The sequence below is a fragment of the Prinia subflava genome (assembly GCF_021018805.1).
Source record: "Prinia subflava isolate CZ2003 ecotype Zambia chromosome W unlocalized genomic scaffold, Cam_Psub_1.2 scaffold_32_NEW, whole genome shotgun sequence".
Taxonomy (NCBI): domain Eukaryota; kingdom Metazoa; phylum Chordata; class Aves; order Passeriformes; family Cisticolidae; genus Prinia; species Prinia subflava.
In genome coordinates this window covers 1,782,730-1,793,017 of record NW_026960609.1, presented here as the reverse complement: position 1 = coordinate 1,793,017, position 10,288 = coordinate 1,782,730, and the positions used below count along the sequence as shown (strand labels likewise).

The following is a 10,288-nucleotide window of genomic DNA, read 5'->3' as shown; positions in this document are numbered from 1 at the left end:
CTAAAGCTGGTTCAAAGAAAGATCTTTCTTTAAGTGCCCTAAAGCACTTCATGTCAATATTTATTTCTGTTATCAGAAACAAATTCCTTGTCGTTTCTTATTATAAAACAGGACAGTGAGTTATCTCTGCTTCCAGTGTAATGCATTAGTGGGCCATGCCTGAAATATGCAAGTGACCATCTTGAAAATATTGAGAACAACAGCCTGTAGATTGAAAATTAAGAATAAATGTGCTTTCTTAAGTAGCATGCCACAAGCCAGAACACCAGAGTGCAAAACGGCTATAACTTGTTTACAATATGTAAATCCACAATGAAAAACAATTAAAAGTCCTCATCCTCACAGTGAAGAATTTCGTCCTAATATCTAATCTAAACCCACCCTCTGTCAGTTAAAAGCCACTCCCCCTTGTCCTATCACTACCTGTCCTTGTAAAAAGTCCTTCTACAGCTTTCCTGTAGGCCCCCTTCAGGTACTGGAAGTTGCTGTAAGGTCTCCCCAGAGCCTTCTCTTCTCCTGGGCTGAACAGCCCCAGCTCTCCCAGCCTGTCTGCAGAAGTGCTCCAGCACTCTGAGCATCTTCATGCCCTCATCTGGATTTGCTCAAACAGGTTCATGGGCTTCATATGTTGTGAGCCCTAGCTCTGAATGCAATGGTCCAGATGGGCTCTCATCAGAGCAGAGCAGAGCAGAGGAGGATCACCTCCCTTGAGCTGCTGGCCACGCTTCTTGTGATAGGGGACAGGAAGACGAGGTGGGTGAGACAAGCAATGTGTATGAATAGGCAGCAGCTACTGAGCTGCTGTGACACTGGGCAGTTGGCATGAGCAGTCTTTGAACAGTAACACACCAGACCATATTTTCCTTCGATTTCTCCATAGACAGGTAAGCTTCAGATTTAAACAGCTGAATTTAAAAACACCTGTATGTGTGTGGGTGTATGTATCTAATTTCACTGCTAAGTTGTAAGGCTGTGTTTTAAGTTGCACAACAATTCTTTAAGATGCTTTGGAACCCTTTCAACATATCTCTGTAAGTTCCCAGTTTGTCTGAGCTGTCTGCTCCTACACTCTCAAGCTTAAGTAAATGAGGCACATGTATGAAATGTTCTTAAGGAAACTTTGGACAGACTGAGGAGCTTTAGATCAGGTTTAATAGGTGTTACATGCATTAACATGCAGAACCTCAGCTATAAAGGTGTAATTCCTTGCAATTTTACACATTTCAGTTAGAGAATCAATTCATCCATCCTTTGTCATTTTCATTCATTTTGGTCTTCAACTGTCCCCCATGGCTGGTCAAGTAAAACTTCAAACAGAACAAACAAGAGGTACAAAATACAGAAACGTCAATTTGTCACAATCTGTTTCCTCTCTTTCTACCCTTAACTGTTAGCTAAAACTCTTAATATTTTTTAGATGGAAGTGGTACTAGGACCACATTCATATAGTTAGTGATACGTTTAAAAGACAAATTCGGACTTAGAGTGACTTTTAAAAAAATCTGCCTCAGCTAAAACCAAGAGTATCAACAGCCTCTTAGTGGTGCACCTGGATCTGGCACTTTTCATCTGCATGCACATACTGTTCCATATATAGGGGTATCTTTACAACATGTGGGTGTTACAACAGAAGTAATTTTCTTATGAAAGAGGCAGCTTAAATATTTTCTTTTCCTACTACTGTTCTCATGTTTGGTACTTGGCAACAGTCAGTGTTCAGTTTCTTCAAACATACCTGCACAGGATGAAATGCCTTGCGGTTTTCTGCATAGCATCTCTGAATCTGCTTGTGAAGCTTCTTAACATCCTGTATACAACACAATTTGTTTTTATTTAGTCCTTCATACAGACCATCACAAAATGCTTTATGATGAGCCAGTCAGAAGCTAAAGAGAGAAAAAGGAAGCTTATAACTTGCTAAAGTGACTACTCAGAGTGCGGGCATCAGATCCTCAGAGAAAAAACACCCACTGTGAGGGGATTATGCTGACAAGGAGATGCACACATCTTCCACACAGATGAATTTAGCCACCTCTATGCATGTGCTTGATTTACATTATTCTAGGAAAAAAACCACAGGGATTTAATTAACATACAAAATTAATCTGAGGAATCAAACAGGTGACAATACTCAGTCTTTAACCCATGGGAAAATCCTGAGAACATACAGTCTATATTTAAGAAAATTAAATATACCTAGTTAATCTGGAGTTCCTTTTACCTTTAACACTATCAGGTCATCAAAGCTGCAGTCCACGATGAGGCAAAGAGTGCTAGGAACAACTTCCCTGCGCATGCACTTTCTGTCATTCCCCTCACTACTGGAATCCAATTTTGACTGACGTTCTAGTTTTCTCTTCTGGCATTTTTCTTTTCATTTCTGCCTAAGTAAACAAACAAATCAATCTTCAAAAAGTGCTGCCAAGTCTGCTGAGGTACTGTGTTATGCACACAAATGCAGACTTCTAGGGCCAGTGGTTGTCCTATGACTGTGATAGTTTAAACTCAACCTGTTGCCTGCATTTTTGCTACACTGAGACGGGCACAAAACACCCCCTCATCTTTGTGAAGTTCTGTAAATACTTACAAAGACAGACATCTGACAAAAATTCAGTTAATACTGGGAGTCTCACAGATTCAAGGTTGCTCTGAGTCGTCTCGTAACAGAACTAACCAAAAAGATTGACAAAATCACAGTATCAGGATCAGAATGAGGAAGGCAATTTACATTCTGTTTCACTGAAAAGTTTTTCAAAAGACTTTGAAGAAATTGTTCCATCCTCCTGTCCTCCTGATAGGAGCAGGCAGTTGGGAGATCAAATTTTAGAAACAGCAACAACCACTGTCTTGGGAAGCAGCACTGGGCAGTCAGTGGTATAAGAATAAACCACCATCAATGCATTTGCAGATACACTTTCTCTCAACACAACAAAACAGAAGCTCTATATGTCAGTGTAACTTGTAGCACAGCACTTAATGTGTCAAATGTAGCTGCTTTTATTCAGTGTCTTTGTAAAATTCTTGTAAGTCTGACAGCACCAGGAAAAGCAGCGCAGCCTGTTCAGAAAGAACAAGGCCACACATTCTGTCTCCCTTCTGACAAATGAAAAACATGCACGTTTGAATCCCTCCTGACATTCTTTTGAAGCCGAGGAACAATTCCAGTATGAGGAGGGGATGCTTACCTCTACAGCCTTTTCAAGTGTAGATGAAGTAGTCTGGGGCTACTCCTTTAAAACTGGTGTGGGGAAAACTGGTTCAACTGCCTTGATTTGATGAAGCAATTCACAAGCAAATTCTGCTGACACATCGTTCTTATTAGCATTAAATATTACATGTGAACCATGGGAAGCTCCTTTGCAAACCATACCTCTGTAGATCTTTCTGTTCCTCCCACTGCTTCTGCTTCAACAGCTTCTTCCTTTGTCTCTTGGACATGGACTCAAGGCATTCTTCCTTGCCTGAGCCTGCCTCCAGTCTCTCTACTGGATTGTCATTTGACTTTGCCTTTCCTTCCACATCAGGAACTTCAGGGAACAGGGTATTTTCCATTGGCACCTCTGGACTATCTGTGGGTGTTTCAGATGACATTCGGTTTTGGCTGGGTTTTCTGACTTGTTTCTCAACATGTGCCAGATATTTCATTAAAAACAAGTTTTCAGCTCACCAATTCTCTAGGAAACAAAGTGATATGAGCATCATTAACAAGATGCTCAACTAGAACAAGTACCACTCAACACCTACAATAAGTCTGAATAAAGAATAAAAGAAGGTCTTTTTGATTTGTTTAAAGCCTCTGCAAATAGTCACATAGAACATTCTAGAAAGATTATAATCTATATTCTGATAGTCTAAAATTTTGCCTGCTAGATCTGCAGGTAGTGAATAGTTTCTATTTAAAAACTTTGTGAAAGAACAACAGCATAAAATTAGGGAATCACACTGAATCAAATGTAATAGAAAAAAAGCATTAGCCGTATGTGTACACAAACACAAAAAATTAAAGATGTATCTTGCAATATTACTACAGCAGCATGTTAGAGAAATGTAATTTTAAAGTCACTAAAGCCATTTGGGGGGGGGGAAGAAGTGTGAACTAGATGTACACCTTCAAAATTAATTTTTATTTATCCTGAAAGCAGAAGACACTGGACAGTAACAGACACCAGCCACTGTTAGTAGACAAATACAAGTAAAAGGATGAACAATTGTTATTCAGCAAAACACTCTCGGTTGAAATGAATTACAATTATAACCACTCCTTTCCAATGGCAAGCACGATTTTTCCAGTAGCAGCTCCTCTGTGCTCGACACCCACCCAATTCCCGAAGGACAACTTCACCGGAGAACATTGCATCTACAACAGGCAGGAAACAGCAACCCCCTGGCTTCCTGCAGTGGTAGCAGAGACAGGAAACACACAGGACACCACAAAACCAGCGGAGGTTTTGCTGGCACATCCCGATTTCCCTGTCTGAGGGCGTTCACACACCGAGCCCTGCGTGAACACTTGCGTGCGTGTATACAGGCGCACGGACACACATATATATACACACACACAAGCACACGTGTATCTATACACGGACACGCCATAAGCCGCTCATGACTGCAGAGGGCCGGTCGCAAGCCCTCTGAGGGCCGTGTCCCGCCCCACCGGCTGGGCCGGGCGCGGTGCAGGGCCGCGCTGAGGGCCCCAGGGGGCCGCCATATTCCCTCCCCCCCCCCCGAGGGGCCGCAACGTACCCGCGAACCGCCCCGCGCGCGCGCCCGGCGCGAGAGGGAGCGGAGCCGGACCACGCGCAGGCGCGCGGGGGAGACGGGCGGAGGTCACCCCCAGTGGCGGGTGCTGTCAGGGCACACCCCGTCCCCCAGCCGTGGCTTTGGGGGCTCCATGGGGATAAAGGGCAGCGTAAGGGAAGGGAAACCCTTATTATTATTTGGTTGTTCTGATGGTACCGCTGAGTTCACGCAAGGGACAGCGAAGTATTTTTAACTGGTGGCATTCCTCAGGGCAGATTTGTAGCTGCAGAGGTGCCCCGGCAGTGCCGTGCTCCCTCCGCCCCCTCAGGAGTGGTACGCGCCTTTGAGTTTCAGTGCTTCGCCCCCACAATTAGCTTTTTCAACTCCGCTGTCAGTGCCTAGCGAAAGGCAGCGTTCTTTTGCCGCCAGATAACTGCATGACAGAATGGTGCCCTATTACAGGAGTCGGTTCTGGAGACTGGGATTATATTCTGTGGGAACAATGTATTTTGGCCAGCCTGAGTATGTGGATGTCTCTTTGCCCCTGGTTAACGAGGCACACAAAGTCAGCAAACACACGAGCATGCGCTACCATAATCCCCTTTTCATGTGCATCAGTGTATATCTCAGGTTTCATTGGTGCCAGATATACACATTCGTACAGTTTTAATGCTGGTTTCAGGTTCGCTACAGCTGTGTTGCACTCACAAAACTCTGTGGTGTCACTATAGAGAGACACTGACCTTTCGACTGCTGTCGGAATTTAATATTTGCTGTAGTATTTGATCTAATTTGTGATTCCTATTTATTGCATTACCTTAAAAATAGCTAGATTTGCATTTGCTGGGGTCTATTTAAAACCTCACTCACATTACTATTAATATCTAGCTTGACATGCCAGCATCACAAGAGTCCAAATGCTCCAGTCTCCCTGTGGAGAATCCTTTGGTGTTTTTTGGGTACTGAAAGGCAGCAGATGAGTTACTGATAGAAGCCCTTTTATTTAAAAAAAGGAAAAGACGCCTAATAAAATCACATAATACTCAGATGTGCTTTTTCCTAGAATGAAGATACTGCTGTTATAAAAGCCAATCAGATATTCCAATTTTAAATAATAATTTGGTTTATTAATAACAAATCAAATCACAGAATTTCGATAACCCACCAACAGCGGAGAAACTTGACAGAGTTTTCCCGGGAAGTGTCAAGGGTGAACCGTGAGATACGGGGTCTGGCAGCCTGCTATCTCCCCCAACGGTTCACAAATTAGCCCGGTTCGGGGCTTGGTTTTTATACACTTTATTCCGCCCTCGGCAATATTTCCCCATATTTCCCATTGTTTCCCCACCAACTATACAAATTCGGGAGTTTCCCCGACCAAGCAGAAAAGAGTTCTTTTCTTAGTTCAAATGTTAATGTCCAATTTCTATAGGTCCCTATAGTTGATGAGTGGTCGAGATATCGAAGATGTTGCTTGATGGTCTGTGAAGGTGGCACCCAAGGTGTGAGTTGTTGGTGCCATCTTATCTCCGGGGGTCCCCTCCCGGTGCTTGGGACAGCTGCAAGCTTTCCCGGAAAACCCCTTTGTTCTTTTCTGAATGGGGGCGCCGGCTGTCTCAGGGTGGTCAGTTTCACCATCTGCTGCAAAATCTCTTAAAACATAAACTTTTACCTGATATCACTTTATACAATTTTATAAATTTCTAATTTATCATAAGAACATGAATTAACCATTCCATGTTTATAACACTGCTTACGCAGTTTTTCTCACAGTGTACTCTGCAAAGAGTCAGTATTGCTCATCCAGCCCTGTGTCCTCAGACACCGACACAGGGTAATGCAATGTTTTCTGAAGTCTGCCAAGTGCCGAGCGGTGACAAAGTGAAATGAAGAACTGAGCAGTTGCAAATATCGAGAAAGAGCTGTCTGTCTAAATTTTATTATTTTGATAGGGCCTTAATGTGACTTTTTCAAGATGCTGATCCCAATGGTGAGTCACCCTCCCCCCCCCCCCCCCCCCCCCCCCCCCCGCTATAGAAAGAACTAAATACTCCACAGCTTAAAGCTGCAGCTCAAGAGGCAGACCATGGAGAAGAAAAAAGATACTCAGGGGAGGCTCAGGTGTGGACAATGACATTATTCCCTGTGGGCTGGGTCTGACTGCAGCACTCTTGAGGAAGGCTTAGGATGCAAACCAGCTTTGGCCAGTGGCTTGGATGGGCATCTCTGACCCCCTTCCCCCTGTGGCTGAAACAGGGGGATCCTATTCACCCAAAACCTGGAAGCTGGGGACACAAGGGCAACAGCTGAAGGGCAAAGATGCAATTGGGTACTTTGGTGATCAGACCTGAAGGTTTGAGTTGAAAAGCAAGATCTTTGTGCTGTTGCTTGAGAAGATAGAAACATTTTGTTGACCTCAGAACATGGGAGGAAATCTCATTAGTTTTATTAGGCTGTATAAAGATATGAGCCCTATAGTTTGGACTCTGGAAAATGTGCAACAGCAGGAATACTTTGACCCCAGTCCATATGCCAGCATGGCATGAAGCATCTATGAGGGGCTGATCCCACAACCTGTGCATGGTGTGGACTTTGGTGGGCACAGCACTGGTTTCACTGGTGTAATCTGAAAGGAAGCCACTGCTGATTAACTCTGGCCATAGCTAAGGCGAGGCTCAGGCCTCCTATTTCTAAGATGTCTGAAGAGCACTCCAACTCTGTGTTATAGGTATGCCTATGGGTGTATAAACATGTGTGCATGTGGAAATGTATGTACAAAATTTCTTTACATGGCAATTACATCCTTAGTTCTGTAATTGGCACTGCCACAGTGGTGTCCAAAGAGAGATGTGGATTTACATCAGCAGGGGATCTGGCCAGGGATATTAAAAAAAAATATTTGAAAGAAGAAATAAATTTCTTTTATCTCAAGAGCATAGAAAGAGGACAATTGCTCTTCTACAGATTTCAGACCAACATCACCTTCCCCTTCTGAGTAAAATGTCAATGCTGCTTTTCTAAAGCAGGATCCATATCTCTGGTCTTTCTCTAGATGTAGTTGGTTTTGCACCAAGATAGTGTCCTTATATTTTTCAAAACAGCACAGAAAACCTGGCAAGCTCCTTGTTTACTAAATGCAGTAAAAGGAGTCCTCTGCCTCAACCCCTTGAATTTGGGAGCATGTCACAACCTGTGCTGAGAAAGCAGCATAACCAACCACAAATGGGGAAGAAGCAATAGCAGACCCCTGGGGTTTCCTAATCTCCTCCCTCCCACGTGTGCATACACACAAACAAAATAGAGGAATGTAATAAATAAAGAGCTTGACTCAGCCAATATATCAAGCAGCAATCAATTTATTAATTCATTAGTTCAAATGATAAAGTGTGAGCAAAGCAGCGCGGCGCTGGGTACAGTGGAGTGGGGTCTCCCCTCCACCTGCACACTGACTATTAATTCTTGCTGGTATTTATTGAGCATGTTCATAAGCATTTCTCAGCAGGTTTTTTTTCTGTGGTTTCCTCTTAGTTTCTATTTGTGAAGTCAGATTTCTATACCTTAGGGTTGAAAATAAGTCTTATTTCTATACTCCATTGTGATCAATTCCGATTTGTGACGTCAAATTTCTATACCCCGAGGTTGTGAATCAGTGATGGTCATGTTCATCTTCCCTTCTCAGAATCATACACCTGCGATGGTGATGTCCAGCTTCCTTTTCCAGGATTGTAAATCAGTGATGATGATGTCTAGCTTCCCTTTCCAGGACTGTAGCTTGGGATAAACTTACTTCCCTCCTTTGTTTAGGTGATTACAAATCCTTCTATATTTTCTAAAGCTATAGTTCAAAACTTCTTATTACAAAACAACTTAAAGCTTATAATAATTTTATTTTCAAAAGCAAATAATAATAATACTTCCGCATTCTTCTATCCTACATGTTAAAGGCCTATAAAACTCATATTAACTAAAACCCTAAAACTTACATTGTGAAAACTTTAAAGCTTACATTATTCACTTATAAGCAAGCAAAAATATTTGTTTAAAAGCCTCCTTCCATGTCTCTTCCGGTTGTTTATTAAAGCTCATTTTTATAACTGTCCCATGGCCGCATTCCACAAATTTCACAATTACAAGTACACAGGCCATCTTTATCTACCTGACACAAAACACAACCCCACATTTCACAGGAAGAAGTCCGGGGGGAACTTCCACAAGGTGCAGATGAGCAAGGGGGAGAAGCAGTGGCATGGACCTGTTGTTTCCCACTGCTGGGCAATGATTGATATCCACAGTGTTTGACTTCTCTTTTACCACAAGAAAATAGAGGAGGCATTTATGCCACTCAAGGTGAAGGCTGTCCTCACTTTGCGATCCCTTACAGAGGATGTGGTGGCAGAAGTGGCCCTCTGGGAGCATCTAAACACAGCCTGGGGTGGCACTTGCTGGGTTGGAGTGTTCGTAGATCGCAGTCATGTGAAAGGAACCTGTGGAAGTGGAGTGGAAGACTGTGGTGATGGCTCACTTGTGTGTTTCTTTTACAGGCAGGGGCAGATCCTGCCTCCTCACAGAGCTGGGAAGGCTTTGTGTGCTGGGAGAGAGGCATGCAGCCTCGAAGGCTGTGTGCCAGGGCATGCCAAGAAACATGGGGGGTTGGCCTACTGCCCCACTAACACCTGAGGGGCAGCTGAAGGACATCCTTTAACCAGCCCTGGGGCCATGAGGTTAGTGTGAGAGGGCCTGGGAATTACTGTCAGAGGAGACAGGAAAGCACATGGGTTAGTCAGCCAGGGCCTTTTCAAGGGAGGTGGTGAAGTAAGCACAAGAAAAGGGGAAAGGGCTTGGTTTGCCCTGCTCCCAGACCTTGCCAAGCAAGTACCCTTCACTGAGATGGGACAAAATGTCTTGTTTTATCTCATCTTTCAGGATCTAACCTCTGCCACTGCAATGATGTAAGATGGGGGCTGGGGCTGCTGAAAGAAAGAACGTTGATTTAGTACAATGTAGCAGGCACTGACATCACATCTGAGTCTGTAATGAAGTAGGACTAGTTTTTGGCATGGCACTGATAAATCCCATGTACTTCTGCTTCCAGGAAGACCCTAAAAACCCTCTGCTTCTGTGGTTGCTCGGAGAGATTATGACAGATGATGCAAGACACTGGAGACAGTGGTTAGGATCTGGCCCCTGGCAGCAACTGACCCAGTTGCCCTTTCGTTCAGAGAGGAGTGGTGGCAGGATCTCCTGGTTCTTCCAGCACTGGAGGTGGGCTCTGCTGCTCAGAAAACAGTCTGTGTGGGCTCAGTATTCAAAAATGAAAGCTGAGGTGATCGATAAAATGGGGTAGAAACCACCAGTTACCTTAGTTCTTAATAATTAACTGGAAGTCCTTTCATGAACTTAGTACCTGAGAGTGGAATTTGGAATCTGACCTTTACTACATCTAGATAAAGTGTGGCTGAGCCTGTGGCTCTCTATGCAAGTTCCACTCAGCTCATTTCTTGGAGGTTCTCACACTTCATGCTGCAGTCAGGAGCTCGGCAGAGTCCAG

At 43.8% G+C, this 10,288-nt stretch overlaps 1 pseudogene; it reads right to left on the bottom strand.

Moving 5' to 3' along the window:
* Positions 1 to 1,140: 1,140 nt before the first annotated feature.
* Positions 1,141 to 4,810, bottom strand: LOC134565062 (tRNA methyltransferase 10 homolog A-like; annotated as a pseudogene).
* Between the last annotated feature and the right edge of the window lie 5,478 nt (positions 4,811 to 10,288).